This window comes from Anser cygnoides, chromosome 7 (genome assembly GCF_040182565.1).
Source record: "Anser cygnoides isolate HZ-2024a breed goose chromosome 7, Taihu_goose_T2T_genome, whole genome shotgun sequence".
Taxonomy (NCBI): domain Eukaryota; kingdom Metazoa; phylum Chordata; class Aves; order Anseriformes; family Anatidae; genus Anser; species Anser cygnoides.
Window position 1 is genome coordinate 20380366 of NC_089879.1, and position 17559 is coordinate 20397924.

General features: G+C 49.6%; 1 long non-coding RNA gene across 11 annotated transcripts in view; it reads right to left on the reverse strand.

The window, feature by feature from the left end:
* Positions 1-17559, reverse strand: part of LOC136791237 (uncharacterized) — a 318474-nt gene that overhangs the window by 89317 nt on the left and 211598 nt on the right. For all 11 annotated transcript variants that reach the window (XR_010832780.1, XR_010832789.1, XR_010832785.1 and 8 more), the window contains one exon: positions 4136-4243. This is a non-coding gene — a long non-coding RNA (uncharacterized lncRNA). The remainder of the gene's footprint in view (positions 1-4135; positions 4244-17559) is intronic.

Consider the following 17559-nt stretch of genomic DNA (forward strand, 5'->3'; position numbering starts at 1 on the left):
CTCCTGTTCTCCTTGCTTCCTGTCACTCATTCATTTTTTCTTTGGCTTTCCCTCTTTCCTGTTACTCTGGGAGCATCCTTCCTTTGCTGATGGATAGATAAGGCAGCCCACGGGCTGCAAGAGATATCCCAAACTGTGTCATGAAACAGAATAATTAATCATAGAGGAAAGACTGCACACAAAAAGGTGGATGAACCGTCTTACTTCTAAGCCCCTTCTCTTGCAGTGTTCTGGTTCCCCGTCCAGGCCTGGGGTTGCCTGCACTGACACGGAGACCTAGAACAGGTAGGAAGGCCAGTGCAGAAGGCTGTACTGATCACACAGAGCCTAGCTTTCATCACAACAAAACCAGACCTTCACATTGCCATACAAGCTGCACCTTCAGATAACTCGCACCCTTGGAAGGGTCAGTGCTTGAAAACAAGCCACCTGTACAGAGGCAGGATGGAAGAGCACCAGAGGAGAAATAGAAAGGTTTACAGCAGCAAAAATGCACAGGAGGTACTTGGCTACTGAATCACAGTGAGTCAGGTTTCTACATTTAGCCCAGGCACCACCTACATGAGATAGCAGCAGGATGACAAAAGGGCGATAACCACCATGAAGCCTTTTCCTTCAAAAGGCAAATCACATCTGGCTCAGAGTCTATATAGCATTTCATGGCTAGAGGAGACCATGATTCCCTCCCCCCCACCACCCTTCCCTTGACACAGACAAACTCAAAAGGAAAGTTTCCCTTCCTCCATGGTGGAAACACCACCAGTGTGTTTACAGCAGGAAAGGGTCCCAGGATTGAAGAACGGGCTGAAGTCTAACTTTGGAAGTGATCAGTGCAGGAGTTTCTCTCCTCATCCAGCTCTTGGCAGTGCCACAATCAGGATTCCATGGTGTCCATCCTCACCGGATCCCAGCATTGTGGCACATCAACAAAAGGAAACCCCAGAGGTGAAGTTGCAATTGCCCTCCCTGAGACTGCTGATCCAGAGCTGTGCCAAAGGCAGCTGCTTGTTCCCTCCTCCAGAGATAATTGCTTGTGTTTGAGACACCGCTGTTGCTCTCAGATCTGGCATTTAGGTCTGCTGCAAGTACCCTGACCATGTCCCAGGAGAGCCACAAAAGGTCCACAGGTATTTGGTGTTTACTTATCCCCAGCTAGCCAGAGAGCAGTTACCATCAGCCCACTGACGGGCCAGGTGCTGCACACAAACACTCCCACTGGCAGTACAGCCACAAATCAGCACCTGTTAGCAGGCTGCTCGTACTGCAAAATCCATCCAGGACAGGGGAGGGATCTTGCACGCCACAAGCTAGAAGCACATCCTGCTCGCTGGTGGGACTGGGGAGATCCCAGGAGTGAGATATGCAAATTCATCAGCACAATTAAATAGAAAGGGTCAGGTCGATTAAGAGAACTCACAGGAGTGAGCAGAAAGAGGCTGTAACAAAGCCCACCTTGCGAAAACCAGAACGCCATCCATGCAAACCTCACAGCCATGTCCACTTAGACTGCGTAGTCTTCAGAGCAGCAGCTATCTCCTACCATGCTTTGCACAGCACCCAGCACCCTAGGCCCCAAGCTGAGACAGGAGCCACCAACCTGTGATGAGCAGTGACAAAAACATTCACAACAGATGATTTATGGAGTGTCCTTCAAGCAGAAATCATTGAGTGAGCCACAACAGTTTTCAGAGCCTTTGAAAACAAGTCCCCCTTTAGGGTCACAACTGGCCCAGATTGCCTATAACCCTACAAACTGATGCAAACCACGAGTGTCAAAACCTAGGGAGTCTCAGCCACAGGAAAGTCAAGGCAGGGAAAGCGAGGGAGCAGATCGGACTCTGCACAGCTGCACCCTCTCACCAGTTACTGTGCAGCTGATGCTCTAAGACTGCCCAACACGACCACACCAGTTTTGGACTTATCCCACCATGGCCATTTGAAATGAGCAGCCAAGTAGCTGGACACCAAGGATAAATAAGATTTCTACTGATACTGCTTCCACAGCAGGATACTAGAAAATTTAGCTGACCTTTGTTAAATAAGCTCAATGGGTCCCGTGAGATACAGTGAATTACTGTGAGCCAAGCAATGAATATCTGCCCCAAGCCACAGCCCGCAGAAAGATTTTTCCTGCGCAAGAGGCTGCAACCCGTCTCTGGGCAACACATTTCTTTTATGCAAGGGGAATAGGGCACCCCAACCCACTGCCAAGGAAGCAAGTTGTGCCCCATCTACAAAACCACTCAAGGGTATGGGAGACTGCACCAATGAAGCTTTTGAATTGTGGCACAGGAAACTTCTCAGCAAGAAAGCTGAGTGGCCAACATAGCATCTGCCTGCCTGGGGTCCTCAGGGAGTTAGAGCAAGGGCAGGCAGCACCTGGGAGACAAGCCCAGAGACATCAATGTTGCAGGGTCCCATTAATGTGCATCCAGGGGCACGATGCAGACCCAGACCAAGGCCAGATGCAGCCACTCTAAGTCTTGGTGTTCCTGTGGGAAATGTCAGGCCTTCAGGAACACCTGCCCACCTGCCCCAGCTTGCCCAGCCGCAATGCAGGCCGTGGCCTCTCCTGTAGAGGTGGCAGACGGGAGAGCAGTGCTACTCAAGGCTTTTTGATCCGTCCTGAGGTGGGTCTGGTGGGACACAGATGTCACATGTGGCAATACCAGCTGAGACATCACCATCCTACAGCAGGAAACTGCTGTCCTACCGCACCTGGAGAGGAAGGAAGTTGTACTACACAGCTGCACCTGGGCCGTTTCATTCAGCTTCTCCACAGCTGCAGCAGAAAGCTGAGCAGGGCTAGCCCCTTCAGAAGGAACTAAGCTAGGACAGTTTCCAACTGGCAAAGATGTGTCCAGCATCACATTTCTGGGTATCCACAATTGCTCCAGGTGTCACTACTGCTTCCTTTCACAACATCAGAGAGCGAGAAAGAACAGGGAGGGGAGAAATGAGATTGGAAACTATTTTCTTCTTGTCCTCCTCCTTTAAGCAACCCCTGGTTAAGTGTTTAGACGGATACCTGGATTGCCCCTTCATGGCAAATTGAAAAACCATCTGCTTCGGGTTGGTTTGAGCTCCCTTGGTTTTTCTGTCTCCCCCCGCACACACACCCAACTCTGGCTTCTCAAAAGTTCTAACTGAAACAGATCACAGTTTCTAACGTCCATAAAAACAGGAACATTTTTATTTTTGAAACCTATTTCAGTGGCCCCAAGGGGCCACCTCATTTTCAACGAGGTGGGGGGAGGCTGGGGCAGGAACAGGGATGGCTAGGGAAGGAAGATCATTCATTGTGGCTGAACAAGCACAATTCCATTTGCCAGGCTCTGAAATGAGAAACTCGTTGCTGATGAAATGAAAAAAAGGAAAGAGCTCCTCTGTCATTTTTCTCCTTTTCTCCACCCCAAGTCTTTCTTTCCTTTTTCTCCCCCCGCAACCCCCCCAGCCTTCCAAGCAGGCTCTCTGGAGATAAAGGAGGAGATGCGCAAAAAGGCTGGTGTCTCAAGGGAAACCCACACCTCTCTCAATATTCAGAATATTAAATGTGAAATGACACAGGAGTTATCAATCTTATTTTGATGGAACAAGGAGTTTCATTTGTTAGTGCAGGATGTGAAAGAGGCCTTTCAGAGCCATCCACTGACTTTTCAAAACACATTTTACCACTGGAGCTTTGCGACTGCTCATTGTACACAGCGTCCAGGTAGGAAGGGGAGCCACATCTACTCCTGCCAACCTGTCCTAGGCAGAGAGCAGGGGAGGTGCAGACGGGCAAAAGTACACACAATGGCAGTGGTGCTGTGCAAAGCAGCAGCACAGGGTGATGGCCAGCTGGTGGAAAGCCTTATACACTACTTCAGTTGGCCTGTAAGATCTGATGATGCAGCCCAAAACGTGTAACGAAGTCAGCCAGACCCTCTGCTGACACCAGTGACTACAGCATCTGTGAAACCAACTGAGCCTAATCCTTAACTGTAGGCTGACCCCAAGCCCCCTTAGCATCAGCATGTCAGCACTCTTCCTCACCTCCCTAATCCTAGCACACCCAGAGAAAAGCTTGAGCACGAACAGGAGAACAGCCTAACTCTGAGATAGGCCAAACATCCCCAACTTGATGATCACATACCATACATGGCCGTCCGGAGAACTGGGTCCTGGCTGACCGCAGAGCAGCAGTAGAGCTGGGATTAGGCTCCAATGGGACCAGTGGGAAACAAGGCTGTTAGAGCAGCTCCTGGGGAAAAAAAAATACTGTCAGCATTACGAAGTTTCCAAGTGAAAGACAGCTCAGCTACCTAAAGAGCAGAGAAGAGCAGACACAGGGCAGGACTGCTCACTGGTAAAGAAAGATAGCAGTGTTTTGGGCCGTGGGCTGCAAGTTATATATTCTGGTCCATGTGGTTTTCTGGCTTCTTGTCAATCCTGCTGTTTATTAGGTTGGCATTTCTAACCCTTCCCTATGTTTTGTACTGTGTGATCCATAGCCCCCAAGCTTGTGCACTGTCCCCTTTTGGGGCAACCAGAAGGGACAGGTTTCAGTTTTCTCCTAATTCATCTCTTAACACTGCCTGACTTTTCCTAATCATCAGCAGTTGTATTTGGGGCTGAACCAGCGACTGTGTGACCCAATTCTCTCTTCACTTGCTACTAACTAGTAAGAATTGCAGACAAATCAGATATATACAGGCTCCAGAGACCTGCAACAGACATGAGTTGCTCTGACCAACATTTTCAAGCCTTAAAGATAAAAGTTTGGTTTCTAAGTACACTACTGAAAACGTTCTGCTGCTCTAAAGTTAGCATAAGCAGCTATTCGGGACCCATTCAGGAGGGAGGATAAAAACACGGATACCCCAAAATATTCAGCACCTACCCTTGGATTTAAGAACCAGCTGGAGGAGATAAGTAAAACTCCTTTGTTTCCCAGGGAGCTACGCTGATGTAAGCTAACTAAAGGTTCAGGCCCCCAAGTTTTATACAGACAAGTTGGAAATGCCGGACTGCTGCTGTTTCCTGCAGAGCCAGCATATCGCAACGAGGTGCTGTTGTTTATGACAGACCACTGTGCAGGAAAAATCTCCCGGTCTCAGACGTGGCCTTTCCATCAGAGGTCACCAAAAAGTCATCAGTGATTTCATCAGATATCAACCACCAACTCAATTGCCCTTACGTGCACACATAGCAGTAACAACGTACGGGTCACACTCATTTCCTTGTGTGAGTCAGTCACTCTGAGCCCAAGGCCACCAGTTAGGAGAAAGAAAGATCGCCTGAGATCCTGAATTAGATTTCTGCTTTGGCTCAGATCTCACTCCCAGAAACATGCCTACTGAGTGATTACAAGAATTATACACCCAGTGTAGTGTTACAGGAGGCTGTCCGAGGGAGCTGTACTGCAACAGCAGAGATCAGCGTGGTCCCACCTACACCCCAGCATCTCCGCACGGATTGTGGATCTGCTCCGACATCTGCACCCCACAAATTTGGCTACTGTCTGATGTTAGCATCAGAAAGACAATAAAGAGATGAAAGAGTAATACAGACATTTCCCACGGAGAAAACACTTGCTCTAGCTGTCAATGATTTACAGGGTCACGCTGTTCTTTGTTGACAGATTTTATTATTTATCATGTTCATTGCTGGTGCACTAAGCAGCCCCACATGCAGGAATTCGGACTGCATAGTGCAAGGTGCTGCACAAGTACAGAGAGCTGCCAGGGAGATAAAGGCACCTGAGTCCTGCCAGCTGCTGCCACTGCAGAAGATGCTGCAGATTCACAGCAGGACGTAAAAGAGGCAGTAGGGGAAGATGGCAGGTGTCCAGAGTGCCAGAACATTTCTCAGCTCAGCACAGAACAAAAAGATTCTTTTCACTCCATCAAGTTTATAGAGTTAAGTTCACAAACGCTAAATGCTTGCATCATTTTTAATGCTTTCTTACTGGCCACAAGGCTATCAAAATGCAGAGGAACTGCCTGCGCAGCCAGAATCCTGAACAGGAGATTACCCAATAATAATTATTATTATTGGTATTATTATTACAGATCTATACAAGCTGCCTCTATCAAGAGAGCATTGTATTCCCCTTGTGAAATAACATTTACTTTGCTCTTTAAAGACAAATTAGAGGCTTTACAGGTTAAAATATATATATATATACACACACTGGTAAGCTACTCCAAAGCACTGAGGGAAGGCAGCAGCCTACAGCAAATACATACAGATGTACCTGCTCAGTCTGCAGTCACCCTTCCAGCGGTGTAAATCAGGAGCAACCTTCCTGGAGCCAGAGCACCAGATACTCCACTAATACAGATCAGTGCAGCTCACTGGCTTCGTACGGAAACCTCACAGCCACAATACAGGCACAAATGGGCAATCAGGCCCGTCTGGGCTCAGCCCGTGCCCGTATGCTGTTGTTCGCTCAAAGGCTGACCTCAGCACCCAGCAGCTCCCCTGAAGTCCCCACCCCACTACATCCTGCACTGAGCAGTGCCAACACACTGCACCTGCTTCAAAAATTTGCAGTGAAGAGACTGAAACCAGGTATATGCTGGATACGCTCTCAGGTGATAAAAACACTTCCAAATCTCCTAATCATACTGTGAGCCCATATAATCCCTTATTTTCCTTCAAGCCTCAGCTCCCACCTAGTGCGTTTGAGATCTTCCAGAGAAAGGCTTCTCATCCCTAAAGAAGCCTCGCAACCCAGACCTTCAGGCTGGCCTTTCTGCCCACTTCTGGCCTCCATCTGCACCCCCAGCACATGGCCTATCAGCCACTGGTTGGGTTAGCTCTCAATCCTACTTGTGCTATATCAGTCTAGAGCTAACTAGAAGCCTGAAGAACAAAACAGCAGAAGGAAAGACTGTGCAACAAAACACGACTACAACCTTGGTGAGCCAAAATTGACACAAACTCTGTTCAGACAGATTTCAGTGTGCCTCAAGTTGGAGTCAGAATTACCAACTCGACGTGCACATTTATTTTACTTACTTATTATTCAGAACTAAAGAAGTCACTTATCTCTGTCATGAAAAAAGTGAAGTGAAATACCAGCACACTGGGAAAGTAAATAAGTGCACTACTGCTCCAAGACAGCAGTGTGGGAGCTTTACAACACAGCTGGCAACCAGAGACCTGGAGAGGGACAGTGTCTCCTCACTGCCCTCGTATGTTATTTAACCGTGCTATTTTAGTTAAAGGGAGTAAGCTCCAAGTAAGCTGCAAAGCTCCCCACCTCAAGGACTTCCAGGAGGTTTCCGGAAGAGCTTCAGGGCCATGTCCTACAGTGCCTGTGCCAGAAGGACCCTCCAGGATCTCCTTCCACCTCCGTGACTCTTTCACCCCACAAAATCACAGAATAGATGAGGGGGGAAGGGACCCAGGAGACCGTTTAGTCCAGCCTCTCTGCTCAAACGAGGGCCAGGAGGAGGTTGCTCATGGCTGAATCCTGTCAGGTTCTGAGTATCACCAAGGACAGAGACTCCACAGCATCTCTGACAACCTCCTCCTGTGTTTGAGCACCCTATAAAATGATTGGCACCCAGTCACTTGTCACACTGATCTCATTCACGGGGCTACCAGGCCCCTCCATTTGGGGCCTACTTTTTCCACTTACCTCCTGCCAGCACTTTTCTGGTTAAAGGAAAAGCAGAAAGTTAAAGAGCAGCAACAGCTGCTCCGGTGTCTTCCCCAGATGTTCAGCTATGTTCAGCCCGTTAACAGTTTGAGAAATCATTCGTCAGCAAAGGTTTTGCTGCCTTGCAGGCTTATCTCTGAAACAACATGGTACTTACAGAAGAACCTGCTCTCACCCTGCCACGCTTAGTACCTAGAAGCCCCTTGTCATTTCGTAACCCAACGGACTGTATTGGCTCTTTGGGATGCAGACATTATGCAGTGCCATGAAGGACACGGATGCAAAGAGGCTCCCACCTGTTAAAGCCACCTGCCTGCACTCACAGAAGTCAATCTGAGTGTTTCACAAATAGAAGTTAGCCCAGACTTCCTGGGTCCCGTGCTCCAGCACACCTCCCCGCTGCCTCCTGCCGATTACCACGCAATTACTGTTATGGTTCTCTGCTACGGGGCTTGATTGCAGAGGTCAGTGAAAGGGAGAACTGCAACAACTGAGTGTCAATGTTGAGATCAGGGCATGGCTGCGATCAGGGCGGAGCAGCACAGCTCGCAGCCCAAGTCACAGCCGGTCAAATTACAAGCAGCAAAGGGCAGCCTGGGCAGGCCCACGTTAGGACCTCTTAACGCCCGGTCTAAAGGACTTGGAACTGAACCGCCGTGACAAGAGCTAATTGCCAGAGGGATACAGTCAGGACCAATTACAAGTGTTAACTGCCAATTAAAATGACAGGGCCAATATCAGGGCCACTGCAGAGATCAATTATGGGATTACTGCAAAGGCCCGCACGTAGATGAGAACAAAGCCCACCTGCAGCCACACGAAGAAACCCAGGTAAGGAGCTTCCAGAAGTGGAAGATGACTTTTTCCCTAGAGGCAGCTGTTAGAGGCACAGTGTCCTTCCACCGGCACGAATGAGGTTCAGTGAAGCTCAGGAAACAAGGCTGATTTACTCCAGCTGGAGTTTCAGCCTGGAGGCCTTTGGTGTTGGTAAGAATGGTGTAAGGAGACTTTCCTTCTCCCCAGTGTTAACAGTTTCATGGTCATAATGAACTACCAGGCTGTATTTAGAGGGCTCACTGGAAAGAAGCACAGAGCACAGCTCCATCAGCTCTGAGGAACCAGCCAGGTGTGAGATGCAGTCCTCCACCACCACTTTGCTAGTGTTAACACCAGTGAAACCAGGATCACAGGTTTCAAGCTCAGCTTTGCTCTCTCCATGCTTAATTACCTGCCCATCCATTACACAGGGCATGAAAGGGCTTCTCAGACCTCTGCCAAGGCCTCCAGATGTATCAGTGAAACAGAGCTTTATGAATAACCCTTGGGTTTTGCCTCCATTTGCAGAGCCCACACATTGCTCTTAGGGCCTGGGCCACCTGGTCAGCTCATACAGAGCACCCTCCATCCACTTTGAAGGCATCTAGCCCCAGGTGTAGCACAGTTGGGCCAGTGATACACAAATACCTTCCCTCCTGTGCCCTCTAAGACTAGGTGAGGAGGGAGGGCAGAACATGAGGCAGTCGGGCAGAGAAACCATTCTGGGCTGCCTGCACACACAGAGATTTCCCCAGAGCCTGAAGTTGATTTGTTAGAAGGAAAATGCCTGGGATCCTATCTACTTATATACAAAGCCCTGTTCCAGGTATAATCTCCCCTAGAACAGAATCTCCCTTAGAACAGAATTGCTATATGCCCATGCAGACTGACCACATGCACCTTTGGGGAAGGACGCATTGCACTCCAGACTTCCACACATGGAGGAGACCGTGATTCCCTACACACTAGCCCTAGAAAGGCCATATTTTGTAGCACTGAATACCACAGAGGCTGCTCAGATCTCTTTGGAGCTGCAGGACCCACAGCAACAGTGAAATTGGCTGCAGCCTCTCAGCACACCTGTGCTTACAGCACAACCAAGAGGACACCAAGCCCCCATCCCACAAGGCCTGGCTCCTTATCCAAGCACCCACCATCACACAGATCAGCATCCAAGCTATGCCCAGGCGCTGTGCCCCGGGCTGGGGAATGATGCCTCCTCCACCAGCTGGACAAGATTCCCTGCACGCTGTGCCACGCCGAGGCAGCCAGTCAGCGCTGCGCTACCTTCCCAACTCACCTCCGAGAGGCTGCTGCAAACCCAAAGAGACATTATCTTACCTGCCACAGTGTTACCTCCTTGACTGCCAGCAACGGCAAAGGGACTGGTGAAAAATGCTGTAAATTAATTAACATCAGACCTCTTGTAGCTGTTTGTTACTGTAAACAAACATTTTAATATGCAGTAATTAATTAAATCTGCCATGCTGTCCCCCTCCTCCCATTGATCTTTCTTCAGCTTTTCTTCTGCTCTGCCTCATCTTTTTCGCTTGGTGAAACAGATCACTTGCAAACAGAGACACTGCTTTCCCAGTGGTCCAACAGCAGCGACCCAATTCAAAGAGATCACTTTCCTCTTCTTAATCAAATGCCATTTCCTTTTTTTTTGCCCATGCATACTGGTTTCTTCTCCTCCTGTGCATATTCATTTCTCTCTCTGACAATTTCCTTCCCATTTATCAAATCCAAATATGAAGCTAAATGTAAAACTAACTTTTTGGTAAAGATTTAAACAATGCCCCAGCACTTCCCAAGTTGTTACCCATACAAAAGATTTTTATCAGATATACCTTGGCCCTGTCTACTTTCCTTTGGCAGAACCTTTCCAATCCCATCCCACCACATCTCTAAACTGTTTTATTTTCTCATCTCTAAGCTGAGCCCAAAGCAGAACCCCAAGTTTCCTCTGAAGCCATAGGCAAGCTGCAGACACTGCTCAGCCAACATACATTTCCCAGCTAAGTTTCCTTGGTAGCTCCAGCTTATATCTGGTGATGCATTTAGAGCCCCACAGTAATATTGCTCTGTATTTTACCTTTCTCCCATCCCTACAGGCTAACAGAAACCAACTGTAACCCTACAGTTTCTGCAAAGCTGCAGAGAGAGCCCTGTAACCCATGCCCAGACAGAACGCTTACCAACAGACCCGGTCACTTTGAACCTGAAAGGCTAGTGTTGAGCTCTGGGTCCAAACTAGGGGTAAGAGAAAGAAAAAGAACAGCGTACCAGTTGGTGTGGAGCTGAAAATGCATAGCAAAAAGAAAGCAGTTACTGTTAGGGGACCTGGGATGGGAGAAATGTTCCTGCTGACAAGGGGACATCTCTGACTAACCAGGAAAAGGACAATTTAAGTAAAAGAACTGTAGCTACAATTGAATAAAAGAGCAGCCCAGTGCTTCAGTTACAGTGGGCTGAAAAGCATCAACGAGCAGGAAGAGCAGGGCTGCTCCACAGCAGCAGCGAGCCAGGAAGCAAAGCCAGCTACAGCACAGGCAACACTCACCAACTAGAGCAGTCTCCCAACATCCAAACAGTGTTACCAGAGAAGGGCCCATCAGCGTTCCTGGACAAGGCAGGGCATTGGATTAGGTTCAGGGTCCTTCCAGGGAGTCCAGCCAGGAGCAGCATGAGATGGTGCTACCAAGAGCACTCAAAACCAAGCTACACCTCAGTCCGAGATCCTTCCACAGGACAGGGCTGAAGAGAAGTGACCCTAACACACCAAGCAAAGGACCAGGTGTGGGATGTGATGAAAACTCCCAGGCCAATGGGCAGAGGGTATGTGGATGGGAGGCCCAGGTGAGGCCCATCAGGCCACTCAGGTGCATCCCATCAGGCATGCCACAGGGCCCTGCCTGCAGCGTCCCCTCCTGTCACGGTGCGGCTTCACCCCTTACAGCCGGCTGCCTCCCGTGGCTCCACACGGGGCTGCTCGGGGCAGGAATACAGCACTTGGGGGGACTTGGACCTAGGGTGCAATCAAGGCATGGACATGGAAGATGGACGTGATGTGGGGGACCCCAAGGATGTTTAGGCCATTTCCCTTTCCCGGTTTCACTGCAAATACCCATTCCAACTGGGCCTGGCCCAGTCCCGGTTGTACACTTGTGTAATAAATGCTATGGCAACACGTGCTGTTTGTAGGATGACTGTTCACATCCAGAGGTTGTACCATCCTCACCTTTGTGCAACATCTCCAAAGACGTTTTGTAAACATTCAGTGGCAGCTTACTGCCACAGAAATAACTGCTAGTTTGGGTGGAGCTGAGCCAGCCCTGCGTGAAGGGGGAGGCAGCTGGGGCAGAACTGAGTTACGGTTCCCCGTTTGTGCTGGGTTATACTGAAGCACGGAGAAGTTGCCTTTCCAGGCAACCAAAACCATCACCTAAAGAACTGGACCAAGGCCAGGAGCTCTGAGTCCCTTTCCACCGTCTGAATCACTTGATGTGACCCTTGTTCCCTCCAGAGAACAGGATTTCCACAGCCCAAACACTTTGCAGGCAGGAGATCGCTGGCTCCAGTCCTCAGCTGGGGAGCGCTCCCCAACCTCCACAAGGCTGCCGGTTTGTGCACCTCCTAGGGTTGCCCGGTACCTTTCAGATCGTGGGTTTCAGCACAAAAGCTGGCTTCAGTGAAGCCAACCGGAGCTGTGAGTACCCGGCACCTCTCAGGAGCAAGCCCCGCATTTGCAGTTTTATTATCCATTTTTCTTTTAATGTCCTGCACACTTGAGAAACCCTGTGTGAGAGTCAGAATGAGAGAGAGGGAGAAAGAGAGAGCGAGGGAGAAAGAGAGCTCATCATGCCCATAAAAGGGACAGATTCTGATTAGCTGAAGTTATAAAAATGATTTATACTTGCAAACATTATTTCTACTTGTATTGTTTGCCTGCGAGCGTTAACATCACGTCATGGACACTGTAGCCAGACTCAGTCATCCCTTGAGACGGGACAGATGGCTAACGTCCCCTTCCCATCAAAGAAACCCCCCAGTGCAGAATTGGGGTGACCAGAAGAAAGACTTTGCTCTGGCTCTTGGCACTTCCAAGCCTCGCGGGAACATTCATCCTAGTGCAGCCAAACCAGCGTCCCAGGCACCGAGAAGAGCACTCCTGATGTCAGCTCCTTCCCCTCTCTGCTTGGCATTTCCCGATCAGGAGAAGCACGCTGAGTCCTGCCTATATTGTGTGCTTTCCCCGCCTCCTGCCAGCCCAGATCTGGGTTTATTTCCTCATCCGTGATTATTGTAAAGAGGAGCAGAATGAAATGCAGATGCAAAACATGCTCGTAAGAATTTCCTCTCTCTCTCTCCCCCATCTGCCAGAGAATAGATTTTAATCTTTAATCCATGAGCAATCAGCGAACACTAGCGAATTGCAAATTACAGATGTTTTACTGTCTTTGGCATTTTTAGCTTCCTCGCTTCCCCACTGCCACTCAGTGTCTTTCTCACATCCTCCCCTCTTCTGCATTCATCGAATGCCACGCGCCATCACCAAAACCATATGACACTGTCATCATTTGGTAATTAAACCTTTACTCACTTTAAATACGCAAAGCTGGCTGGGGTAAGCAGCACTTAACCCTTTCCTGACAGGCTCTGTGCATGTCTGGAATGAAGGGAAGGGGGATGGTGGACAGAACGGGAGGTGAGGAGAAGCCCAAAGTTTGACACCGCATCCAAGTGCTGAGGGCTCTCTTTCAAAGCTCCCTTGCTCTCGGAGAGGCCAAAAGAGATGGCGAAGGCCTGCTTGTTTCCATTCACCCTGTTGTCTGGGTGTACGGCACCACTGGAGGAGAAGAAGCCAGGCCCTGCTGCAGGACGCCCCAGGGGTTGCTGGAAGACACCAGGCCCCTGACGAAAACACCCTCCAGGAAGGCTTCCTGCAGCTCTAACCCTGCACCCCACTTTGTACCAAGCAGCTACGGACTGAGCCCTGGCTGTGTCAGGTTGCTTACCGGCACAAGCTGTCCCACTCTGAGGTCCCCGGTTTGACTCTTTGCTGCTCGGAAGGAGGCCTCCCAGGTGAATCGAGTGCAGGTGTAATGTGTGAGACGTGGCAGCATGGGCAGCCCCTCAGGAGGGGTGGCAAGGAGGCTTGTAACCTCCCGTCCTTTCTGCTTAACCCCCAAGGGAGTTCAGTACAGCTGGGCCCTAGTGTGTACATCATCTTACTTAGTTCCTTGGAGTATATTTCAGCTGCAAAGGACAGGGAAAAACTTCTATACTGCCTCAATTACAAGCTTGCAGAGCAGACAAAGCACAGCACAACGTGACCCCAGCAAGAGCTGCTGTGGTGGCACAGCTCTTGTCCTAGGGTTGCTCCCAGCAGGGTGACAGCAAGGCCTGGAGCACAAGGGAGCGCTCATTGCCACCGCCTGTGAGCGAGCCCAACTCCCCGTTCACTGCAATCCTTCATCTAAGGAATCCCAGACAAACCTGACATGGAGAGAGTGAGATGTGGCAAGGAGGAGGGAGATGGAGAGGGAGGGAGAGAGAAAGAGGGGGAGAGAGGAAGGTGACTGCAATTATTTTGCCGTAGATTGGCGGGGCCTGCTTTCCCTGTAAGAAGAATGCAACATTTGGGGAAACATAAATAACAGTTGACAAGAGACGGCACCGCAGAGACAGGCAGTAATTGTTTCACCTCCCTCTGTGCCCTGTCCACTGCAGGCTCCCAAGGAACTACCTTTGTATCTTAGCTCGAGGCAGCAGCTCAGGGCCCCTCTGGACCAGGAACAGCAAGAGCCTTAATCATTTTCTACAAGTTTGTCAATTTAACAAGTGTTTGCCCAAGGGGCACCTGTCTTCCTGCCTGCCTTTATTCCTCTCTCTGCTTGTTTGTTTGTGAGCTGGGGCATTCTGGCTGCTATCACCAGCACACCAGCTTCACACAGCCTGGCTCTAAGCAGGACGCAGCCAATACTGGAAGCAGCATGGTTAACCCCACTTCCAAAGGTTACTCACTGGTATCATCTCCACTTTCTGCTTTCATCTCTTCTTTCCTCCACCTCTCCCCGACACGTACATGGGCTCCTGCAGACACAGAAGTGCTGCTCCTTCCCTCCTTCCCTGGCTGACTCCCTGCACTGCAGGCTGAGCTTACCCCACAGCAGCTGGAGTTGAGTCCAGCAGAGGGCTGAGCACTGAAAACGCTGCCTTTCAGCCAAGTCCCTGCAGGACCTGGGGCAACACCACGGAGCTCCGCTTCATCCCATCCTTTTGGAGCAGCACCCTTATAATGAACAGCTCATCCTCACAGCAGAGAGAAACTTAAGACTCACAGCAACCGCAGCTGTGAGAGCATCATAGTGTCCAACTAAACTTGGTTGTAGTCATCTGGATACCTAACCCATCTATACCCAACCTTTCCAGCACTCTAGCTTCAGCTATGGCTGATAAAGTCACTCCACTAATAAAGGAAGATCGGCTGCAAAACAATCTGTGTTCCTGACGTTGCTTTTCCTGTGGAGCTGGGTGGAAAGAGCTCAGGCAACAGGACATTAGCCCAGGCAGGCAGCAGCAAGAATCCAAGAAACATCCCTGCCCCTATCAGTGACTTTTACACTGAGGCTGGCCTTGAGCTTTGCACTCAGGTCAGACTGTCACTGGTTACAAGGGGAGACTTGCCTGGACCGTGATCCATTTGAGAAAGGAAAGCAAAGGAACTTGACAACTTGGGTTGACAGCAGGCAGGTTACATCGCACAGAAACCTTAAGAAAGTCTCAAGTCGGATGGAAAATCTTCCAGGATGCCCACTTGTTGTCTTTTCTTGATCTTTGAGACAGTGAAACAATGATGCTTTGCAAAAGCCAGAAGCACTACAACAGCTACTGTTGGGATTGTTACCTCTGAGAAGGTATCAGTGTGAATAACAATGAACCACAGATCCCAATGTTTCACTTCAGCTGCGGGAAGCCTACAGCTGACAGCAGAATTTGTCTCTGTAAGCAGCCCTGTGCTCTCTCCATGCCTGGAACTGCATCACAGCCTCTCCAAGACTTGCTGCCCCTGGGCCCTTCACATGCCAGCAGTGGTTTATAATCTCAGCCTCCTCTCCACTGGCAGGCAGGACTTTAAGAAAAATGGGTGCAAAACCCAGGAAATGTGCATCCTTATTAATCACTGTTAGGGCTGACAGGGGGGAGCTGAGTCTTGGAGCATATCCAGGTGCAGCAAGGAGGGAGTGAGAACTGGAAAGGCCACTTCCCAAACAGCAAACTAGGCCCCAGAGCAGAGCCCAGGGTGACTCAGATGCAATCAGAGAAGCTGAAGTATGTTCACAGGTTCCTTTCAATCCGACACGAAGATGGACAGGACCAAAGGAGATATCCTGGGGCATTTTCCACCTGCTGCGTGCCAAAGTTGGAGCACATTTTCCTCTGCAGTGCTCCTCTCTGCGTGTCACTGCTAGGAGAGACCTGGGCAGGACGGAACAGGGATGGGATATGCACTTGTTCAGCAGTGACCATAAAGAATCCACCAGTGTGGAAATAATGGGGGGATCAGAGGAGTTTTTAGGAGATGGATCTGATTACCCCTGCTCAGTACTTCCTGAGAATAGGAACCCATCTCCAGGCTGCTTCTTCCCTTCCTCCTGGCAGCCTCAGCTGTCCCCCTCTAGTCAGGCTTTGACCAGGTACTTCCCATCAAAAGTATTCTCAGGATCTGCTTTCCATTTTTCCCAGGCCAAAGTAGCTGGGGTTACATGGGAAGTCCCCAGAGAGAGCAACAGGTTGGTTAAGAGCTTCAGGGAGCAACGAGACTTTGCTCCTGGAGCTCTTTGTTGAAAAGAGCAGGATAGGAAAACAGTTGGAAGTATTTAACGTGGCACATGAGATGAGAAACTCCTAATCAGAGCATGCTAGGGAACACAATACAAGCCACTTCCCTTCTCAGCCTTTTTTCCCCCTCTCAGCCTTTCCCCCCCGTTGCCTTCAGGCTGCACGTGCTGTGTGCATTTGTGCAGCACCTTGCACACAGTTGTGCTGGCCTCTGCTGGGCTGCCGGGGCTCACAGCAATCCCAATGATAAATTCCCTTGGCAGAAAGCGCACAGGGGAGATGGTGAAAAGTCTAGAACACAAAATAACTTGTATCAGTACTGAGGGGAAGGAAAATAAACGTCCAGCAGTACTGTAGTAGCCTTGAGAAAGGGCCTGGCAAACTCCTTGTAGGAAAGCAACACCAGATGGGCTTGCACAGAGCACTGTCACGTGGAGTGAAACCTGGCCGATGGCCCGTAAAACAAAGGTAAGGTAACACGATAATGATCAGCACAGGGGAGGGAATAGCTGAATTTGGTGTCAGGCCAATTCACAGGTTTATTAATGATATGGAGCAACACATATCGAGCACAATAGTGGATGACACCAAATCCTCTCATCTGTCAGCTCAGCAGCAGTGACAGGGCCAAGCTAAGACTCTCCACTCATTTTTTGCCTATGGTCTAATACACAAGGTCTTCAACCACAGCTATGACCATGGCACCCATGATTCGTTGATCACTTCCCTTTCAAGTACAAAATAAACTTCTGCCTGCTCAGCATCCAAGAGGGCAAGGCATCAATCCATCCAGCAAAGCTGAAGGCAAGCTCATGTGCCGGGAGTTACACGAGTGGTTGATGGTTAAATCACACTACACTTAATCATGATAAAATCCCAATGTGAAAGCAGATGGGGCATGAACACCAGCTATACCATAACAACTGCCCACAGGTGCTTTCTAATACCTAGGAAATTCATGCTAGCTTAGTCCTAATCTTTTTTTTTTTTTCCTTTTGGGCAGGGTGGGGGCAGAGTTTGCCCTTGATGACTTTGCCCTTGGCGTAGAGTGCTGCAGGACAAGGCATGCACAGAAATTGCCTGAAATGGCCAATATTCAAGGCATTCCCAAACCCAGTTCACTCTGTGGTAACCCATTTGGTTGAACCCTGAGCAGCCACTGATGAGAATTTGCCGCTTCCTGTTACTCACGCCGGACATTTGTACAAGCAGGACCAGGCGCTCCCAGAAAGTGACTCAGGCTGGTT